At 40.9% G+C, this 23,464-nt stretch overlaps 1 long non-coding RNA gene across 1 annotated transcript; it reads left to right on the top strand.

Annotated features, from left to right (window-relative positions):
• The first annotated feature begins 19,383 nt into the window (after nucleotides 1–19,383).
• LOC140582367 (uncharacterized) lies at nucleotides 19,384–21,747 on the top strand. Its single transcript, XR_011985310.1, has 2 exons — nucleotides 19,384–20,538; nucleotides 21,482–21,747. It is a non-coding gene; the product is annotated as an uncharacterized lncRNA (long non-coding RNA).
• Nucleotides 21,748–23,464: the final 1,717 nt, after the last annotated feature.

Below are 23,464 nucleotides of genomic sequence, written 5' to 3'. Positions count from 1 at the left end.
CCAAGAAGTAATCAAACACAGGTTATTCACAATTAATATACATTACACCAATTTAACCAAATATAGCGTTGCAATAATTTTAACATGTGGCCACAATTCCTATATATATATATATAATATATAATATAATATATAGTATATAATCCAATTAAAAGTATATAACAATTCCATATCTCAGCTGAGTGGACACATAGTAACTGCAGAAAATATCTGATTACAGATGAAGATTCATACAGCACTATGTGGGAGCTCTGATTACAGAGTGACTCCCCGTGCTACTCTCGAGCTCTTCCTTAAGTATTCCAAACCAGGTGACAGGCTGTATCAAAGGTTGTGATTGATTATTTTAGGGCCTGCTCTGATCTTGTGTGTGTGTCTTGGAGAACTGTTGATCTAATCAATTCTTAGACCCTCAGCCAATCAAATTGCTTTAGGGGGAACGTGACAACTCCTTTGTTCTACCAGGTGATAAGATCCTCCACTTTGGAGGGTTTAGTCTTACTTTCTATATTTCTCTTATGTGAAAACATGCCGCTTTAAGGTTGAGAGTATTGTGCCCGTCGTACTGTGACCATTCAAACGAGACCAAACATGGGTGTGTGTGTCCCTAATGTATTCCTCCTGTGTAAGTGTGAGTTAGTGAATGTAGGATGCATCTGTGTCTTGACGCAGCCAGGCCTTATCACTGGACTTTGACAGCAGGGTTCTGGCCGCCCAGTGGGGGTGAGGTGTCCCTTTTGATGTGGTGATCAGGTGATTTGGGTCCAGTCTTGTCGGAGCCGGTGGACCTTTGCTTCAGGACACTGGGTGGAGCATTACAGGCTTGCCAGAGCTCAGACCGACGGGGCCTGCAAGGCCTCCAGCCTTACACACTCGTAATAAACAAAGTTTCATAACAACATAACATGAAAAATACCCAAATTAAAGTAATACCCAGCTGGGATTTTAGTCTTTCGATGGCGCGCAACGTTGGAGCTCACGTGAATTTGCAACAGGTAGTAGTACTCACAAATTCCCATGAAACGACAAAGTTCAAAAACACAGCACCATTTCAGGAAACAAGATGAACTGATAAGCAAATCCGATCGTCACTGATATCCTCTTGTGGAACGGCAAAGAAGCATCGGGGTATCACGTCCACGCGTATCCTCAGTTCGCGACCACACAGGCCTCGTTGACCACCGGAACAGCCTCCATCTCACAGTCCAGATCTCCCCGTCTTCATGAGTTCCATCCGAGTTACTCACTCGCTCTCGCTGAACTCTCTATAACTCTATCAACCCTTTGTTGTTTGGTGAATGTAGAAAATAAAACAGCTTTCAGTTCTTAACTTTTTAAACCAATAGATTGCGAGTATTTTAACTGTTATCTCCTCAAAAGAAAAAAAAACCCCACACGTCTCTTTCCCCTCCGTTGCCTCACCCCTCCCCTTCCGGGGTCATTTTCAAGACGTGTCATTGGTTAATCGATAACCTTTCTTTTAAAATAAAACACAAACTTAGATTTTTTTTTAAAGATCACATCAATTTTAAACCCCTTTTTTCTTTATGTAAAACAACAAATATGAACTTGAAGTCAAACAATAATAAAATTAAATAAATAACCAATAAAACTTTATTTTAATAGACCTTTTTAGTAGGGCTCTACATTACATACCTGGATCATGTCCCCCCTTAGTCTCCTTTGCTCGAGGCTGAACAGATTCAGCTCAGCTAACCTCTCCTCATAAGACATTTCACTAAGACCGGGAATCATTCTTGTAGCCCTACGTTGAACCCTTTCAAAGGCAGCAATGTCCTTTTTAAGGTAAGGTGACAAAACCTGCACACAATATTCTAGGTGGGGTCTTACCAAGGAATTGTACAATCTTAAGCTTCACCTACCTTGACCTAAACTCCACACACCTAGAGATGTAACCCAACATGCTACTGGCCTTTTTAATTGCTTCCCAACATTTGCGAGAGTGGGACATGGCAGCAACAACATACACCAAGAGTAGTCCACCATTTTGGCTTGGATTATAGCTTCCATTACTTTTCCAAGTGCCTATAGTTTGTTGGATTACTTCTATCCCCTTTTTTGAATATGGGTGTTATATTAGTAACACACCAACAGATACAGATTTCTGAAATAGCAAAGTTAAATAATATCCCTCATCTCTTTTAAAACTATAGGTAAGATGCTGTTATGATCTCCAGTCTAGAGTTGCAGTGTGACAGTATTCACGGGAAAGGGGATAAAGGGACAAACAGGGTAAGGGCAACAAGGGGACACCAGTGGACAAAGGGATATTTTTTTGCATTTTATTCATACACAATACTGACACTAGAAGCTAAAACTGGGCCTTCACTGGATCTTCCAGCAGGACCACGATCCTAAGCACATGTCCAAATCAACACAAAAATAGTTAGCTGACTATAGAAGCAAGCTTCTGCCATGGTCATCTCAGTCACCTGACCTGAACCCCACTGTAAACTTATGGACTGAGCTGAAGAGTGCTGATCTGGAGAGGTTCTCTAAAAAGGAATGGACTCGGATGCCCGGCTTGGTATTCTCCAACCTTATAAAAGACTCAGTGCTGTTATACTGGCAAAGGGAGGTTGTACAAAGTATTAAAAGCAGGGGTGCCAATAATCATGGCTCAAGTATTTTTGTTAAAAATAATTATTTCTTGATGGATTTTTTTTTCTTCGAAAAAATTTTTTTCAGTGAAAGGTTGGATTTTTCTAATTTTTTCGGTGTTAGATGAAGCTATTTTAGTAAAAGGTAGATTTTTTTCTAACCCTTTTTAAAAATATTTACAAGGGCTGCCAATAATTGTGGAGGGTGCTGTAGCTTCTCTAGGTTTATTATTATCTGTGAGCTCCCTTGCCTGCAAATTTTCTTTTACATATTCTGCAACACCACCTCCCTTCTTGCTTATCTGGTCCCTACAGAACAACATGTAACCATCCATATTATATTCTTCTCCATCATTGTCACTCAACCACATTTCTGTTAGTCCTATAATATCATGAGTCTGATGAAATTAAGGCCTCAAATCATGAATTTTGTTTCTACTGCTCCTAGCATTTAAATACAGACAGCAAAGGGTAGGCCTTTTACACTGCCCACTTATTAGTACTTAGGGCTTTTTGTCTCCCCCCTCTTATATTCTTAACTAACCTCCCTGGAAGACTACAACCACTTCCTATACAACGACCCAACGACTTCCTACAGTGGCAGCCAGGAGCACCAGTGCGTGGGATGTGCACCGCGGGAGTCGGGCAGCGTGCCTTCCTGGGGCAACCTGATAGATCCACCAGGTAGAGTGAGCAGAAGCCTCCCCGCTGAGGGCACCGGTACCCGGAACGGTTGTGCCAACACATGTAGCTGCAGACGCCGGCCATGCTTGCCAAGGCCTTGGCAGAGGCTGAGCGGACTGAGGCAATCCTGTCCCTGTCTGCAACATCACGCCGGTCGCCAGCCACTTCATGCCAAACCTGCACCTGCGCATGTGGGGGCTCCGTCTGCAGAGAGGGACAGAGCATGCACGTTATACGCGCAAAGCCATGGCAGCTGCGGAGAGATCAGACACTTTGCCCACTACTGCCCTGCTCCGGTGCCTTGCCTCCAGCTGGGAAATGCCAGGTGGATGGCGCTGTAAGGGGGGCAAAAGTCTTGTATCTTTTCTGGTTACTTATGGTTGAGGTTAGGCTGGAGGGGTAAAGGTTGTTATTGTTGGGATTAGGGTTTTTCCACGTAGAACCGAATAGAGAGTCCACACAAAGAAATGAATACAAACGTGTGTGTGTGTGGATTTGCATTGATCACATTTGAGGACCAAACTGTCCCCAAAGTGTAGTAAAACCTGAAATTTCCCTACTTTTGGGGACATCTTTTGAGGTCCCCATTTGGATAACGTCAGTTTTATAAAAATCTGTGAATGCAATCAAAAAAGTAAAAATGCCAAAAGTCTTGTATCTGGGTTGGTTACTTATGGTTAAGATTAGGGGTGGGTAGGAATTAAGGGTGTCGTGACTGGGATTAGGGTTTTTCCCATAGAAATGAATGGACGGTCCCCATTTAGATAACAAGACCAACTTGTGTGTGTGTGTGTGTGTGCGCGCATTATGTATATAAAAAGTCCCAATTTTTCCTAATGATGTTTCCTTTAAAATTCCTTGTGTAACTCACCGCTTGTAAATCGTCAAATTCCCTTAGTCGTCACCTAAATCCCGAACAACACAAATGAATGGATTTTCCTACCTGTAAGTCGACACCCCAATCGCTGCATTCCCGCCGCCTGCTTGTCACCACGGCGATGTAGAAACGGGGAATCCCCACCTATCGCACTAGTCGCTCCCTGGTCTTAAGTCTCGCATGTATAGTGCGGTGTAGTAGAGGTATGGTGTTATATTTACTAGCCGGCAAAACAGCGAGATAGACATAAGTCGCCAAAGTCGTCACTTTTAAGCTGGTCCCACGAGTGTCGACTTAGACCGGTTTTACTGTATTTCTGTCAGGGTCAGCCCCTCGTGTTGTCCCACTCTGTCCCTTCCCCGTTTGACCAGCAGGTGTCGCTGGTCATCCTGTTCTTTATGTTAGTCTTTGTTCTCCCCTGTTGCCTGTCTTGTCATATGGCTCAATGTGTTGAGCATCCAGTTGTGTGTACCCTTCTGTCCTGTGTTTGAGTCCCACCTCCTCTGTCTTTGTATTTTGCTCCCTAGTGTTTCATTTGAGTTTTTCTAGTTCCTGTATCTGGTGACGTTGTATTTGGTTTTGTTCCTTGTGCCCCTGCTTGTGTCTTTACCTTTTCTGTAATTCCCCAGTGTTAGTTTCTGTTTCCTTGGTTAGTTCTTAGTTTCCCTGTTATCAGTTCCTTTTGAGTTTATTAGTTTCACCTGTGCCCTGTTTCCCTGGTCTTTGTTAATTAGCCTCACCTGTCCTGTGTTAGTCTCGTTACCCCTTAGTATTTTAGTTCCTGCTTCTGTTCAGTTCCCCAGTGGTTCATTGATTGTGATTGTGTGTTGTTGATTGTCGTTGTTTGATGGTTTTGAGATTTTCAGTGTTCAACGTGTATTAGGTTTTTGTTATTTAGTCTTTATTTATCCCCTTTAGTTTTTGACCCCTCGTGGTCCTTTTGGTTTTTGCTGTGTTTGTAGTGTTTTCTGTTTTATTTAATAAACCCCTTTTTGTTCTTGGAGCCGCCAGTGGATCGTCCACCCTTTCTGTGCACCATGCCTCGTTCTCGCGCCCCGGATCCCTGACAAAGTAATAGTTTTTGGGTTTCCTGTCGTGAGAGATGAAAGCTACAGGCATGTAAATATTGTTTCCTGTAATAACTTTTTTTTAAATTATTTTCCTCATTGTTAAAAATCCCATGCATTAGAAGGTACCAGTCAGTGGAATCACACAGTGAGATATGTTGGCCAGCCGTCCTATACATTCAGCACCAGCCAATCAAGTAGAGATTTCAGCACCACGGACAGTGATCTGTGTTAAACTGACCTCAGGTTCCTACACTGGCTACACGGAATTTTCTGTAAATAATTAAATGCCTCTATCCCCCTACATGTGGAAATGTTTCCCCCTCCCCCAGACCGTTTCATGTTGTATCCTCATTATGTGTGTATTAGTTTGCAATATGGCTGTATGAGATGTCAGTCATTGACTTGTCGCTGATGCTCCCTGTTTCCTAAGTCTAGTTTTCTCAGATGAAGCAGTTCACACCTTAAGTTAGAAGAAGTTTCCTGTTAATTGCATCTGTTTGAACAGGGGTTCCCCACATATAGAGGAGAAAAGCCCCAACTTACAAATCAGCATCCATTTTTGTACGCTTTCTGTGAATGACGTCCCCGCACAGGATCACCAGATGCAAGACGACCACACTTTGTGCTACTTGTATGTTATGTTAGCAAACCACATACATCTACATTTCTTGCATTCTGTCACACTTGTGCAGAGCATTTGCAGTGTTTGTGATTAGTTATTGTTCAGTGTTCATTCATCTTTGGATTTTGGTGTTATTTGTTTGATATACTGATGTTTATATTTTTGCAATTTTATCAGTATACAGTATATTTGATTTTGCTGTTCTAAAATGTAGTTTGAAATATTTTGTCATCTTTTCTTACTTTAACATTTATCTTGTTAAAATACAGAAATGGACTGTTTTCTTGAGCCATAGTGTTTTATTCTACATCACAGATAATGCGTACATTCATAAAAGTAAGTGGTGATATTTTGCTCAGTATTGGTTCAAGTTCAGATACTTCAGGTTTTTATTAGACAAAACACATAAAAATTTTTGTGCAAAGCCATTGATTTATTTTTAAAACAACTGCACTGTGATATTTTTAACAAAAACAGCATATTGTCCTATTTTCAGCTCTAAGCATCATATGGGCCTCTTACTGGCTTTCCAACGGCTTTTGGGGTCACATGATGGTCGATAATGATATTTCAGGCCTTTATTGAAATCACTTTAAAAATTGATCTGGAATATATCGATTTATACTATAATTTGTGCAAATTAACACAAATGGGGTGATTTTGACCACAAACAATAATTGATAGTTGGAGGGTAACATTCCTCTAGATTGCAAAGGTACTGATACTAAAACCTGTGACCTCAAAAAGTACAAAGAACTGGAGCAAAAGAAAAATGGTGAAAGCTGTCAGAAACAGACAGGAAACTATATTGATGTTTTAGAAGAGGTAGATGGGGTCCAGTTGGCTGTATTAGTGTCTATGTGTCCTCTGTATGACTGGCATCCTGTCCAGGATGTACTCCATCCCCGTGTCCTGTCCTGTTTGGGATAGGCTCCAGGCCCCACAGCCCTCACCAGGATGAGAGGTTAGAAGATAGATGGGTGGATCCCGGAGAGATGCTCATAACCCTAATTTGTTGTTCTGTATCCAACCAGCTACTCTAATATTTTTCATTATTTTTAAATGAGTTTTAGGAATGCCTTTCGCAGTCTAACTGACAAAGCAGGTTTTTGTGATCTAATGAACTGCCATGCCTTGTGATGGACTGCCGCCCCTCCTGGGAGATTCTCTGCCCTGTGATAGGTTGGCACCCCCCTCCTGGGAGATTCTCTGCCCTGTGATGGGTTGGCACCCCCCTCCTGGCATTTTCCCTGCCCTGTGATGGGTTGGCACCGCCCTCTGCTTATTCCCTGCACTCCTAAAGGGCTGGTGTCCCCATCTGGGTTATTCCCTGCCATGCGATGGGTTTGCCACCCCCTCCTGGGTTCCTCCTTGCATTGCGCCCATTATTTTCAGGTATATATTCCAGTGACCTGTAACCCTACATGGGACAAGTGGCTGTGGAACGTGAATTAAGTGATTAATTAATCAAATTACAAACAAATTAATAAATAATCATCTCTCCTGTTTGCACCACTGTCCTATTTTCAGTATTCACTATTACATTTGAGTTGGCCTCCCGTCCAGGGTGAGCACCAACCTTGTGCCATATGCTGCTGAGGAGAGGCTACCAGCCCGTTTGCTAGATGGATGGATGATGGATGGATGGATTTATTTCACTGAACAATTCAATAAGCTCTGTAATAAATATAATTAAACTGGCAGTTAACATTCTCTGGCTGTCTAAATGCTCTTCTTTTTTGTCTCGCATTCTTCACATGTAGCCTGTGTAATAGTACAGGTGTAGCTGGTCCTGGTCCCTATAAGGGAAAACTCTATTTTATAAAAATCCGTGACTGCAATGAAAAAACTAAAAATGCAAAAACTCTTGTATTTTGGTTGCCTACTTATGCTTATGGTTAGGGCTGAGTAGGGGTTAAGTTAGCATTAGCATTTTTCCCATAGAAATGAATGAGCGGTCCCCATAAGGATATGTGTGTGTGTGTGTGTATAGGTGTTTCATTGATCACTATGATTATGCTCTAAATGATTTAAGCGGATTTAGCTTAAGTTGTAACTTTTCATGTGGAATGAACTGCAATGTCTCTGAATTAATTGAATTAATACTCATTAAGGTCAGTTCATTTACAATTCCTAATTTCAGGAGCCAGTTAATAAATCTAATTCATTTACAAGTATTTCTCCTATAATACGTGATACATGTTTACAATAATTCCCAGGGAAAGCATTTCCGGTAAGGCACTGCTCATTGACACAGATTATAAAGCTTGTTAGACTATGCAACATTATTTAGCAAGGCTGAGAGAAGGTGAGAGCTCCCCTAGTGGCCGCAGAAGTGCATTTCCTTAGAGCAGATATAATGCGTGGCAGCCTCATTGCTTTTTAATCACAACTTGGGATAGAACAACAAATTTAATCATTCTGCTCATTTAATATTTCGATTTTAATTAGGTTTAATTTTTGGATATCCATGTTTACATAATATTTAGAATTTACGTGGTTGGGGAGTTAGATAAGCTGGAAGCAGCACAGTTTTTGACCGAGTCATGCCATGTTAATCTAAATTTTAATTAAACATCTTTTTTAAAAGAAAAGAACCTGGACTTACTCGCGTTTCAAATGCTTGTTGTTGAACTAACTTCTAAAGGTGGTACAGAAGAGTGAAACGGAGCCGGAGTGCCGCCGCTACATAAGTCAAAAACTAGCTTCATGGACATGTGTTAAATCGGCTGCACAGCGCTTGGAAGGAAGGGCGCAGTCTAGCATATGGAAGATAAAATGACGCTGGCATAGAACCAGATATTTCTTTGTATTATTCTTCAGGAGAAGGTACCAAAACCCTCTTGTTACTTCGTACTTTTTCAAAAAAAAGGGACGTCTTTAGGATGCATGTTAAGCTTAGTGGAAAACGAACGAAAACTTAACTGCGTGTAGAGCTACAACCCGCTCTCTTTTTCTCTCTCTGCCTGTGAGACAGCACGTTATAAAACGGAATTTGATGCAGTCAATGTGGAGTTTTGGCTCTGTATAAAGGTGGTTTACACTACGTCTATTAAAAATTTCAAAGAGAAGACTTAGTGCATGCAACTTGAGCCAATAAACCGGGCAATTTGTAGGATGGCAGAGGAAAGAGAAGAGGGAAGGACACGTAAGTTAACAGAGAAGGCTTTGGATGAAAGATTGCAAAGATACATTGCCTTAAGAAGACGAACATTAGGAACGATCACAGGCAAAATAAAAGAGAAAAAGATATTGATGAGTAATGCTCGAAATCTTCAAAATGTGAAAGAAGGGATGGAAAACGATTTTGCATTGGCTCTGAATGAGTTTAACAGTCACAATAAACAAGTTATGAGCCTTTTGTCTGAAGAAGAAAAAATATCTGACCAGGACAATTGGTTTGAGCCCAAAATGGCATCAATAAGAGAATTTATGAAAACAACAAAAAAATGGATTGCTGATGATCATAAACATATGATGCCAAAGGAAGCTGTGCAGCAGGAGCATGTCACAGATGATTTACAGGAAGCTGTAAACTCAAGTGATAGCGCGTCTCAGATTGGAATTAGAAATAATGTGGATTATAGTCGATGTGGGTCTCAAGTGAGTCGGGCATCTACAACGTCTAGAGTTTCCTCCACTCGTGCTAAACAAGAAGCAGAACACGCAGCTCTGTTGGAACGTGCCGCAGCACTGAAGAAAAAACAGCAACTTGAGTTAGAGTTGGCCAGGATAAGGCAACATCTTGAGCTCGAAACGGCAAGAGTCAATGCCGAAAAGGAAGAGTTAGAGCTGGAGATTGCATTAGCGGAAAGCCAAGCAAAATTAAAAGTGCTGAACGAATACGAAAGATCTGAAGATGGCCGGAGCAGTTATGCATCAATACAAAGATTGCAGGGTCGAGGAGTTAAGAAAGAAAGAGTTGGCATGATGTTCCCACAAAAGGTTGATGTGGGTATTCGCGTTAATTCACAAAGGGAAAACTCACAGTTACCACAACCGTCTTATTCAGTCCCCTCTCCTGGACTTAATGCTCAAGTTAACAGAAGTGATGATTTATTATTAGTCATGCAGAAACAGAATGTAATCACTGAATTACTTGTGAAACAACAGCAGCTGGCTCAGTTACCAACAAAGGACATTCCTGTTTTTAAAGGTGATGCACTACAGTATAAGGCTTTTATAAGAGCCTTCGAACATGCAGTAGAGCAGAGGACTGATAATGATCAAGATAAGTTGTACTTCTTGGAACAGTTCACTGCTGGCGAATCCCAAGAGCTAATTCGCAGTTGTGTACACATGACTCCTAGTAAAGGCTATCGTGAGGCCAAACGGTTGTTACATAAGCACTATGGAGATGAGCTAAAGATCGCAAACGCATTCATTGAGAAAGCACTCAAATGGCCGCAAGTGAAAAATGATGATGGAAAAGCATTAAATGCTTATGCTATGTTTCTGGCTGGATGTCGCAACACCATGGAGGATGTTGAGTTTTTAGAGGAGATGGATAATCCTACCAATTTACGTACAGTGATATCCAAGCTGCCCTACAAAATCAAAGAACGGTGGCGTGTTGAAGCATTTGAACTCCTGGAGAAAAGGGGTAAAAGAGCAAGATTTGCTGACTTGGTGAATTTCATAGACCGTCAAGCTAAAATAGCTATGGATCCTCTCTTTGGTAACATTCCGGAGAACCGTGTAGCGACAAGTGGAAAGATTGACCAAAAAGAAAAATATCCAGCAAAGAAAGAGTTTCGTGGAAGCAGTTTTGCCACCAACCTTTCCTCTGAGAACAAAAGACCACAAGAAACAAACAACAGAACAGAAAACTCAATTAAACCAGTGAGTGCATTTGAGAAGCCATGTTTGTATTGTCAGCAGCCTCACACTCTTGCCTCTTGTGGCAAGATTAAAAATCAACCACACCAAGAACGGATAAACTTCTTGAAGTCAAAAGGTCTATGTTTTGGATGTTTGGTTTTTGGTCATCTCAGTAAGTTCTGCAAACGAAGAATCGAGTGCAAAGAGTGTTCACTGAAGCACCCAGACATTCTGCACATGGTGAAGAAGGAACGTTCAGTGGAACTGGAAAAGAAGAATGTTAAGGATGGTAATGAGGTACCTTGTGCTCAAGTTCCTATCATTCAAGAGACCTGTGGCCTTACAGGGGTCGGAGAAGAAGACTGTGTGCTCTCTATAGTACCAGTTAAGATAAAATCTAAAATGAGTGACAACTACATAAAGACATATGCCTTCTTAGACCCGGGAAGCACAGCAACATTCTGCTCTGAAGATCTGCAAAGGAAGTTGAACGTTAAAGGAAAGCCTACACGGATACTCCTAAGTACCATGACTCAAGAAAACCCGGGAGAACAGAAACTCATGAACAGTTTTGTTATATCAGACCTGGAAATGTGTGGGTTGGAAGAATCCGAGTTCATTGACTTACCCAAAGTGTTTACTCACACTAGTATACCTGTGAGTAGTGGAAACATACCCAAACAGTCGGACATTCAGAAGTGGTTTTATCTACATGAAGTACGGCTACCGGAGATAGAGGCTAATGTAGGCCTGCTTATAGGAGCCAACTGTGCAAAAGCGATGGAGCCATGGCGTGTCATTAATGGACAAAATGGAGGTCCTTATGCAGTGAAGACCACTATTGGGTGGGTAGTGAATGGACCCATAAGAAGAGAACCAAATTACAGAGAAGGCAAAGAACCACATTTCACAGTAAGCAGAATTTCTTTGGTGGAAGTTGAGAAGCTACTGGTCCAACAGTACAACATAGATTTTTCAGAACGTAATTATGACGACAAAGAGGAAATGTTACAAGAGGACAAACAGTTTCTACAATCAGTAGAAAGGACAACGACCTTTAAAAATGGACACTATAACATTGGATTGCCGCTCAGGAATGAGAATCTTCGAATGCCAAACAATCGTTGTGTTGCGGAACAGCGAATAGCATATTTGAACAGGAAATTTAAGAAGAATCTTCAGTTCTTTGAAGACTACAAAGATTTCATGGAAAACATCATCAACAAGGGCTATGCAGTTCAGGTGCCAGACCACCAGTTGAGCCGTAATGACAACAGAGTGTTTTACATACCACACCATGGGGTGTATCACCCGAAAAAGGGAAAGTTGCGAGTCGTGTTCGACTGTACGGCTTCATTCCAGGATATGTCTCTAAATAAGGAGTTACTGCAGGGACCGGACCTGACTAACACACTGGTGGGTGTTCTTTTAAGATTCCGTGAAGAACCAATAGCGCTGATGGCAGACATTGAATCAATGTTTTACCAAGTCAACGTATCGGAACGAGATGCTGATCTTCTTCGTTTTCTTTGGTGGCCAGATGGTAAGCTGGATGAGCCCATGAAGGAATATAGGATGATGGTACATCTCTTCGGGGCTACTTCCTCACCAAGTGTCGCCTCATACGCGCTAAGAAGAACGGCAGAGGATCACAGGGAAGAGGTGTCTCCAGAAGCTGTTCAGACGGTCCTGTGCAGCTTTTACGTAGATGACTGTCTGAAAAGTGTAGCTGCAGAAGAAGATGCAGTGAAATTAGTCAGTGATCTTCGTGCTTTGTGTACCAGTGGAGGGTTTACATTAACAAAGTGGACAAGTAACAGTATAGGAAAGTGTTAATGTCAATTCCTGAAGAACACAGAGCCAGCAAAGTAAAGGATCTGGATCTTAGGCATGACACTTTGCCAGTTGAGAGAACTCTCGGTGTACAGTGGGACACAGAAACGGATACCTTCACTTACACTATAAAGCTGCAAGACAAACCAATAAGCAGAAGAGGCATTCTGTCAGTCATTAATTCCATTTATGACCCTCTTGGCTTTCTAGCACCAGTCATCTTGCCTGCAAAACTTTTATTGAAAGATCTTTGTAAGGAGCAGCATGGTTGGGACAAGGAGGTCAACGAAAAGCATGCAAAAATTTGGAGAAAATGGAAAGAAGACGTTGTGCTCCTCTCACACTTCCAGGTGAGCAGATGCTTAAAGCCTGCAAATTTTGGCTGCGCTATTGTTGCACAGTTGCACCATTTTTCCGATGCTTCAGATTATGCATATGGGACTGTGTCTTACCTGTTGATGGAAAATGGACGAGGCAGAAGGCATTGCGCTTTTCTTATTGGGAAATCAAGAGTTTCTCCGCTTAAGCAAGTCACAATTCCTAGGCTTGAGCTGACTGCAGCAGTGATTTCGGTGAGGATTTCATTTCATTTCATTTCATTTCATTTCATTTCAAACACTTTATTTGTCCCCGAGGGGCAATTAAAGGGCACATAGAGCAGTGTTGAGATCTACCTGACTATACATACAAACAAGGGGAAGACAGGTCAGGAGACAGCAGCTCTACAAGCCAGCCGGTCGACCGCACGAGCAGCGACCCGGGAATAGGAAGAACAGAGAAAACGATTACATGAGGTGAGAGAGGCAAGTAAAAAAAAAAAAACAGGCCCTAGACCAGGGGTGTCAAACATACGGCCCGCGGGCCGAATACGGCCCACTATGGTGTCCAATACGGCCCGCGGGATGATTTGAACAATAGTATTAAATATCAAATCTTTTTTATTATCATTATTATTAGTAGTAGTAGTATTAAAAAGGAATGAGTGTTAATGAACAGTTTCTGAGGACTTGTTAAATGCAGTTTTACAGAATATAGTGTATTTGTTGTAATTTGATGCACTATGATTAAAAAAAAATTATAATAAATTCGGCCCGCACATGGTCACATTTCTTCTCATCCGGCCCTCACCCTAAAATGAGTTTGACACCCCTGCCCTAGACTGTACTCCATTAGGGAGTATAATGTAGGAACAGAAAAAAAACACCTCAGCAACATAAGCACATAGCCACTACACAATATAAAATCGAGACAAGCCACAGGGAAGGGAATGGGGAAGTGGAGGTTCTGGATGGACAGAATGGGGAAGTGGAGGATCTGGATGGACAGATTGCTGTGACAAGAACTTCATGTTCCTCTGCAACAGTCAGTCTTCTGGACGGACAGCACAACTGTGCTTAGATACATTGACAGTGAAACATCTCGCTTCAAAACCTTCGTTGCAAATAGAGTTTCGCTGATTCGAGAAGCAACCAAGTCATCGCAATGGAAGTATGTAACATCAGCAGAAAATCCTGCAGATCAAGCAAGCAGAGGCTTAAAGGCAAAAAGCCTGCTGGAAGGAGGTTCATGGATTCACGGGCCGAACTATCTTTTAGACAACAAGGACTGGCCAGAACAGCCAGTAAGAAAGAAGGAAAACCTTCAAAATGATCCAGAAGTCAAGACATCAGCAACCGTTAATACACTGAAAGTTGAAGAAAGCATGGAACCAATGAACCGTGTGATTGACTACTATTCAGACTGGAATAAAATGAAAAGATCAGTGGCCTGGATGATGAAGCTAAAGAAGGTGCTGTGGAGGTTAAAAGAAGAAAGAAAACATTACTTAAAAATAATCCAGAAAGATGGAAATGATCCTGAAAAGCAAAGATTAAAGTTGCCAGTACACACGGAGAAATTTAAAACACTTACTTTGGAGGATCTTGAGGCTGCCGAATCAGAAATTGTTCGCTTCAGCCAAATACAGCATCATGGTGAGGAAATCAAAATCCTACAGAAGGGAGGACAGCTCAGTCGTAGTAGTCAACTGTTCAAACTAGACCCAGTTCTTCAGGATGGGACACTGAGAGTTGGCGGAAGACTCAATAAATCGGCCTTGCCAGAAAATGCTAAACACCCAGCAATTCTTTCTAAGCACAGCAAAATTTCTGAGCTCATCTTGAGGGACATCCATCAAAGAAACGAACACTGCGGTCGCAATTATGTTTTGGCGCAACTGCGACGCAGATATTGGATTCCACAAGCCAACTCGGCAATTAGAAAGATAATCAACAAATGTCAGACTTGTCGTAGGATGTCTGGAAAGGTTGGAGAGCAGAAGATGGCAGACTTACCTGAAGATCGTCTTCTACCAGACAAACCTCCCTTCACAAACACCGGTGTCGATTACTTTGGCCCATTCGATGTCAAGCGGGGCCGGGGGACTGTCAAAAGGTATGGTGTCATGTTTACCTGCCTCACCCTTAGAGCTGTGCATATTGAAGTTGCAGACAGTCTTGACACAAACTCCTGCATCAATGCGATTCGACGTTTCATCTGCAGAAGAGGTCAGGTCACCATCATGAGATCAGATAATGGTACAAATTTTGTGGCAACTGAAAGGGAGTTGAGGGAAGCCATTCAAAGACTGAATAATGACAAGATAGAAAGAGTCCTTCAACCAAAGGGTATAAAGTGGATCTTTAACAGCCCAGCAGCTTCACATCAGGGTGGGGTCTGGGAGAAACAAATTTGAACAGTACGGCGAATTCTCAGCACTCTTTTGAAGGAACAAGTTCCGAATGAAGATTGTCTTCATACGATAATGTGTGAAATCAAAAGCATCATCAATTGCAGACCACTCACAAGTGTCTCGGATGATATAAATGATGTTGAGGCTTTAACACCCAGCCACCTGTTGTTGCTAAAGTCACAGCCCCTCATGCCTCCAGGTGTCTTCAACAAAGATGATGCGTACACCAGAAGAAGATGGAGGCAGGTTCAGTAGCTTGCGGATTTGTTCTGGACCAGGTGGACTCGTGAATATCTTCCACTTCTTCAAGAGCGCCAGAAGTGGCTGAAGCCGAGAAGAAACTTCATGGTAGGAGATCTTGTGTTGCTGGTAGACAGTTCTTCTCCTCGCAACTCCTGGCTTATGGGGAGGGTAGTCGAGACGTTGCCAGACTCGAGTGGAACAGTCCGAAGATTGAAAGTAAAGACTCGAAGCAGCATTCTGGAAAGACCTGTTAACAAGTTATGTCTTTTAGAAGAAGCTTCATCCGAGTGATGAAAAGAACAAAATGTTTATTCATGGGCGTTAAAGTTAGTTTAGCTCTTACTGATTAGTGTTAAGTTTGTAATTGCTTAGTTCTCCCACCTAACCAATTAGGGGCTGGATAATGTAAGAGCCAATTAAAGGCTAGTTTATTGGTACTGGTAAAAGGGGGTTAAAAAGGAAGGTATATATATATATATTTTTTTTTTGTTGTTAAAAAAATAGACTCATAAAAATTCATATATTGTTATGCTAAAGGCATAGAATGTACAAATGTGAAATTCTAATGCGCTTTTGGTATTTTGGGCTTCTGGCACACGGTAACTACATGCTTACGTGGTTGGGGAGTTAGATAAGCTGGAAGCAGCACAGTTTTTGACCGAGTCATGCCATGTTAATCTAAATTTTAATTAAACATTTTTTTTTTAAAAGAAAAGAACCTGGACTTACTCGCGTTTCAAATGCTTGTTGTTGAACTAACTTCTATAGGTGATACAGAAGAGTGAAACGGAGCCAGAGTGCCGCCGCTACATGTCCTATTCAACATCATAACAGTAAATTAAAAATCTACTAAATCAAAGGCAGTACCATGTCATGCTATGCAAATATACATATACATACAGCTCAGGCTCTTTTCTGCAAATATAAGGCTACAAGGCCAAGTGTGGGTAATCAAAATGGCCTTACATTAACAAATACATCACCCCAAAAAAGCATTACATGAGCAATCACAGCTATTCCATTTTTTTTTTTATCTCAACAGAGAACATCTTGCAAGGTCAGTATTTGGGAGAGTTTCCTTCATGACGGTGGGTGAAATATACCACAGCTGCAGAAAAGCCCAGTCTTGGCAGAATAGCCATATTAATGAGCTCTTGAGCAAAGACCTTTACTCCCAAAGGGACAGAAAACTGTATCAGGCCATGCTGGCAAAGACCCTTGTTTCAAACCTGGTACCACTTTGCGTTGAATGCTGAAAAGGGCCCTTTAAATACATTAGGTATGTTATTTGCTAAACTTGGGTTTACTTTACTCATAAAAAGTAATATCCCAATTTACCCAAACGAGTGAGTACAAATATTGATTTGAAATATTAATTAATGTTAATATTGAAATTAATTAATATTAATATTGAAATATTGATTTGAGTAAATCTTATAGGATAGTACTGTGACAGTGGGTAGACTATAGCTTTATTTATTTAAAATGTTTCTTAGAATTGGGTATAAAGTCAACCCAAAAAAGTGAGTGCAAATTGTTACATCATTCAATCTGAGTAAATTCTACAGTTTATTTTTTTCCAGTTCATGTACAGAATTACAGTACATTACAGTATTTTATCGACAAGGTTCTCATAAATATTGCCCAGAAAGCATTTTTTCTACAGTATTGTACTATTTTAAACAGTATGTTACTGTAATAATGTCACTGTTTATTACAGCAGGGGTGCAGATTGAACCCATGACCCTGGAGGAGTGAGGCTATAGTAGGAGCAACGGGCCACTATTCATACTGTGAGAAATGATGTATTTTTAATCATACATTGTAACTGATATGTCGTTACACTGCTTGTGTATGCTTTGCACCTTGCCTTTCTCCCTTACTTGTGTTTCTTGTTCTCCACACCTTGTGAGCTTCAACATGAATTGATTGATTGTTTTTTTTAATAAGGCCCCAGGTTAGTTAGGTCCAGTCTCCTGGAAAATCACTAGAATGTGTCCTTGCCTTTGGAAGCTAAGAGCGTCTTATTTTCAGGGAGAGCCCTGTAATATTTAGTTTAATAAATTATTTTTATTGATAAACCTTCATACTGATAATCCTCTTGTAGTGGTCCTAAAAGAAAACATGACTGAAGATATTATCCATTTTAGTAGACACATTTCACGATTCAGTAACCTGACTTGTCCAATAGATGGCAGTGTAGTACTTCGACTAAGACGTGCTATGGAAATTGCCGGTAAAAACGGAAAGCTGGTTTTCCATTTTAAACGTTTGTCTGACTGAAATGACCACATGTTGTACATATGTAATCGTACTATACATCTAACCTTCAGCGTTGTATTACCTACCTTAATTATCTGCAGCAATAAAATATGTACGCGTAATTGGACAGCTGCAAGTTAAGCAATCTGTCTGATTTTACATTGAAGTAGGCATGGACGGACGGTAAGATGAATGCAGGAGAGACCTGTGAATAAGCTTAAAGTATACATAAAATATGATAAAATAATACATATTTTTAAACATTTAACTGGATAACGACAGCTTCACAGTACTTATATAACCCTGCACAATTTCGAATATCATCACAGCTCCCTGAAAATTAACAGCTATCATTATAGTACAAATAAGCAGTTATCCAGACATCCCGACTCTCCCGGAAGTTCCGGGAGTCTCCCACATATTGACAGCGACTCCCTGATACCCGCAAATTGAATAAAATATCCCGGAAAGAAGAGGAAGTAAACAAGAGCATGCATGCGAGACAGTAGTGTGTGCATCGCGCACTCGAGAGACACGCGCGTATGACGGAATGAGCGAGAGAGAGAGAAAGAGAGAACGTACATATATGTGTGGATCCCTGCGTGTGTGCCTGTAGCCCGTGCTAGACAGACAGCATCCTGATTGGTTTACTTAGCAAAATAAGCCAATCAGATTTCAATGTGGGCGGGCTTCTATTTAACTTCTCGAGGACCGAAGTTATCGGTTCAGTGGAGCATCATGACAGAGGGAGAGTGCCCCAAAAAACGGAAGTATAAAACGCATTTCACTTCAGAAAGTGTATCCATGTTTAATAAGGATGAAAATAATGACAGTGTTGCGTGCTGTACTGTTAGCAACAGTGATTTCAGCATTGCTCATGACGGTTTAAACGACTGTAAAATGCATTTTGAGGTGAGTTTAACAAGTGTCATTTCATGTGCTGTATTATTCAGGTCTACACTAGTTAGACACTTGGTTAGTTGCCAATGCTGTCATGAAAGACTCCTTGTAGACTTTTGTAAAGTAGCAATGGAATATAATTAAGGAATTTGCATAAATGGTAAAATAATCTACTTATATTATTATCAAAATAATACATAATATTGACCTTCGTAATTTAGTGTGCTGACTAGAGGAAATTAATGAAGAAATTAAACTGTGAAATCAAGTTTGTTGGAGTTACATCTCACTCCTTGTCGGGCGGTTGGGGGCACCTCACTGAACTGAGTTTTTGCAGGTTGGGATGTCTGAATTATTCTACCTTAGGGAAGGGAGGGGGTCCTGGCTGTGAAAGTTGGGGGGCGGCGGCAGACGATCTCAGAGGCAAACTGCTGTCCACCCAAAAATGCAGGCCCCTCATGTAAGATCACATCCACCCAAATGTTCCAACCCCAGAGGCAAGCTGCTTTCAACTCAACCCCCTGACCCCAGAGGTAAGCTCACTTCCACCCAAAGACCCTGATCACAGAAGTAAGCTGACATTCACCCAAACCCCCAGCCCCCAGAAGGAAGCAGCCATCTATCTAAACGACCTACCCCCAGAGGTAAGTTGACATCCATCCAACTGCCTTGATCCTAGGCGAAAGCTGCCCCGGTACGTCTAGGTGGTGACACTCCATCCTACAGGGTTCACGTGATGCACTTTCCTGAAGCACACAGAGGACACTTCGGGTTTTAGGTAAGTGTGCTTTGTTTTTCTGTGTGTGTGTTTTATTTGGTATGGATTTTATTTAATGGCACGTAAAGATTTTATTGAGCACTGTTTTGGTTGATCACTGTAGCACTTATTCATCAATATTAACATTATTAACATTTATTAGCATTTTATTTGATCTGTTGTGCTGTTTATTGTGCGATTAACCTATTTCATTCCCAAGCTTACTGATTTTATGTGTTTTGGGAAGGTGTATGATGCCGTTTTAGCCCGACCCTTGTGCAGAGTAGGGCTGCACGATATTGGAAAAAAATTACATTGCGATATTTTTTTCCAAACGATATATATTGCGATATTGAGAGCCATCAATCCAGGCTAAAGTCAATAATTACCAATAATTACATATTAATAATTTCACTAATAAGCAAGCTTCATTACAAGTGACAAAAAGGTTACTTAATATTTTATTCCAAAATTCGAACATTTCTGTAAACACAAAAGCAGAACACATTTTTAAATAAAACAGCAGCTTTACACCAACCCCCCTGATTGATTTACAACAATATAACTTAAAATAAATATATTTTTTATAAAACAACTTATAAGCATTTTGGTTCACAATCTTTTAAGTCAACTTTTCTTAGCCAAAGTGCCAAAGTAAAACAGTGTTGGTGTTGGTCATCATAATCATGGCTAAATATATGAAATAAACAAAATGAAATAAAATTTTTATATATTTTGTATTAAATCTTCTAAACAGATTAGAGAACATATTCCTGTAAACAGAAAAGCTGAACACATTTAAACAGCAGCTTTGCAACACCAACCCCCCTGATTGGTTCATAACATAACTTAAATATATATTTTTTTATTTGCTTTGCTAACTCAAGGTTTTTAGCTAAGAATACAAGTCTATCAACTAGAGGTCGACCGATATATCGGGCCGATATTTAGCATTTTTAATGTATCCGCATCGGCCGATATCCGAGTGCACTACGCCGATTTTCAGACAGGCACGTCTGCGGGCAGCCCAGTGTTATTGTTGCTGTGGAACACGTGACCCATGCTGCCTTGTGCAGGGCCACAGCCAGAAGTTTTGGAAGAGTCCTGGGATAAAACGGTAAGGCTTAAATTCTGATCTTTCAATGACCTGTTTATTTAAGTAGTTTGCTATGAAATGTTGCTTTAAAAGAAAACGCGAATTACGCTATTGGGAACTGGGGTAATGATAATGAGCCTTCAACCAACTGTAGCTTACAGGTAACATTAAGGATCATTGATTCTAATAGAGTTCGTTTTGTGCGCTTATTGGTGGGCTCACAGACGTTTTTTAATCGTTAAAAATCATTTTAGTTGTTAACATTTTAATTATTACCGTATCAGCCCGATGTTATCAGTTATGTTTTTTTTCTTGTGTCGGAGAGTTTCACTCTGTGAGTGTGTGGGGCGGAGCAGGCAGCTCTCAAATACTGCAGCGTGTGTGAGAGTTGCGCTACTCTGCCCTGATCACAGACAGCGCCGTCCTCGGGAGACACAGAGCTGCTAAGAACAATGCATGGCGGAGAAAAGTGTTTGTTCGAAAGCCTGGTTACCATTTACTTGAGCTGATGCTGACAATGGTCCTTCTGTGCAACTTTTTTTCATTTGAGACCGGAGATTCAAACAATTTGTCAGACGTCTAGATAAAAAGTGCAGTTAGTTTCCTCATTAAACATGTCTGTCCTTTATACGGGCTTATACGTAGACAACGTCACAATCACTAGGGGCTTATGTTGTCCTTGCATACAAGGCTGTGCAATACGACAGTTATTTTATTTTATTTTCCGGGATCACTAGATTCTGATTGTGAATTTGGCTTTAAGCTATCTGTCTGCTAACAACAGAAACAACATGTTAGTGTACACTACTCATCATACCATGATGCACTTAGTGTTTTTTTTTTCTTCAAAATGTATTAGAGTGTAATTGTTTTAATGTGCATGGAATACTGGAATTGTAGAATGAATTGAAGATGAAGGTACTATAATAAAAATTCTAACCTTGCATTTATTCTTCTGTTTTAGTAATTGCTGTCTGATGGCTGAACAAAAATCTAATCCTGTATGGCAGCATTTCACAAAGCCAACACCAGGAAAAGCCAGGTGCAATATCTGCAGCAGACTGGTGAGCTTGGGAGCTGAAGAATGAGTTTGCTGCTAAAGAGATTCTGATGCTGCTATCTTTATTGTTTATAAGTTTAAGTTGTTTATAAGTTGTATTGTGTTTTTGTTATTTAAGTTTATATTTAAATTTACACAAGTCAGTATTCAGTAAATGCTAAGTTGAGAAATTTTGTGTATCGTTTGTTATTATTAATGTGATATTTTATCATGCAAATAGAGGGGAAAACGTCCAATTTTCGGCCAAAAAATATCGGCAGCATATATCGGCCATCGGCTGACCCTGACTCCTAAATATCGTCATCGGCATCGGCTATTGAAAAACCCATATCGGTCGACCTCTACTATCAACCTTTGCAGGCTTGAGACAGGTTCGTTGGCAAGTGACGATGTTGCCACTAGTACTGAAAAGTCTCTCTGACGGCGAGCTTGTCGCAGGAATACACAGGTTTTTGCGGGCAAGTCTGGCGAGATGAGGAAAGCTTAGTTTGTGTACTTTCCACCATGCAAGTGGATCCTCCTCTTTGTCTATTGGAGGTGTTAGCAGGTAAGTGTTTAGCTCTGCTTCCAAAGCATCCTTTAGGGTCAGAGAGGAATCACCCTTTGCTTCAGTTTCTCTCTGTTTAAAGAAGCTTCCCAATGACTTCTTTGCTTTCTTTGCCTGGGGTGCACTGGTAACGTTGGGCTCCACGTCAGTGCTGCAGCTTGATTTCTCCTGGCATTCCATCATCTGTGATACCACTCTGGCCTTAACTTGGGTCTTCTTGTCTGCACTGATGAAGTCTATCTTGAACCGGGGGTCCAAAAAATATGCCATATCTAGCAGCTTCTGAGTATCATCATCTTCGTATTTCTCATTGAGGTAGTCCAGCATCTTCATCTTTATGTTCTTGGTCAGGTCTGTGTCTTCCTCTCGCATTTCCAGTAGTGAAGTGTTGAAGAGCTGAAGAACTGGCTTTACAAAGGAGACACTGACGTATTCATCGCCTGAAAGTGCATCAGTGAAATCCAGCATTGGGCCCAGTGACTTGCTTACAGACTCCAGCACATCTATATCTTGCCAGGTTGGAATTAGATGCCGCAGCTTCTTGTCTGCAGACAGGACCTGAGTTAAAGCCTGCTGCTGCTCTAATATCCTGCTGATCATCATCTGTCTGGAACCCCATCTTGTTTGGCATTCTGAGATGAGACAATGTGATGGTAGATTGAGTTCCTTCTGGACTTTTGCCAGGGCATCGCTGGCCTTCCAGCTGTGAGAGAAGTGGCTCACCAGCTTCTTGCAGACTCCTGTAGCACGATCATTGCGGCCATCCTTTTTCACTGCATTTTCTAAGCGGAGAAAACAAACAAAACATTGCGAACTTTAATTATTGAAGCACACTGTTTTATTTCAAACAATAAATGAAGAGCTCTTTTCCGAAACGCGATAAACGCCAATAATAATTTCCTTGTTTAAAATGTACTGCAAGATGCAGTTTCTTTCCAAACCCCAATAAGCACCGAACTTAATTTTAGCCTAGTGAACGTTCTCGCGATCCAACGTGGCTGCGCTCCTAACAGATGTTTGTTCATTAGGCTATAATTCCTCAAAATAAGTAAAAAAATCTTATTAATATACTCTCTCTCTCTCTCTCTCTCTCTCTCTCTCTCTCTCTCTCTCTCTCTCTCTAAGTTTTCGGTGCTGATGCAGGACGCGTTCATGTACACGGCCCCTAAAAGCTGTGACAAAGAACCAGCAAAAGTAATGATTAGGAATATGTAAAATATTGCAATGAGACATTTTAATTGTTTATTAATAACTGCGAACATGAAAAATAAAAGACAAAAGACTTTTAAAAAAAGACAACCATCAATTTTTGGGAAAAATGGATGGATTTATAGCGTTTT

Source organism: Paramormyrops kingsleyae, chromosome 24, assembly GCF_048594095.1.
Source record: "Paramormyrops kingsleyae isolate MSU_618 chromosome 24, PKINGS_0.4, whole genome shotgun sequence".
Classification (NCBI taxonomy): domain Eukaryota; kingdom Metazoa; phylum Chordata; class Actinopteri; order Osteoglossiformes; family Mormyridae; genus Paramormyrops; species Paramormyrops kingsleyae.
This window is presented reverse-complemented; position numbering and strand designations above follow the sequence as displayed.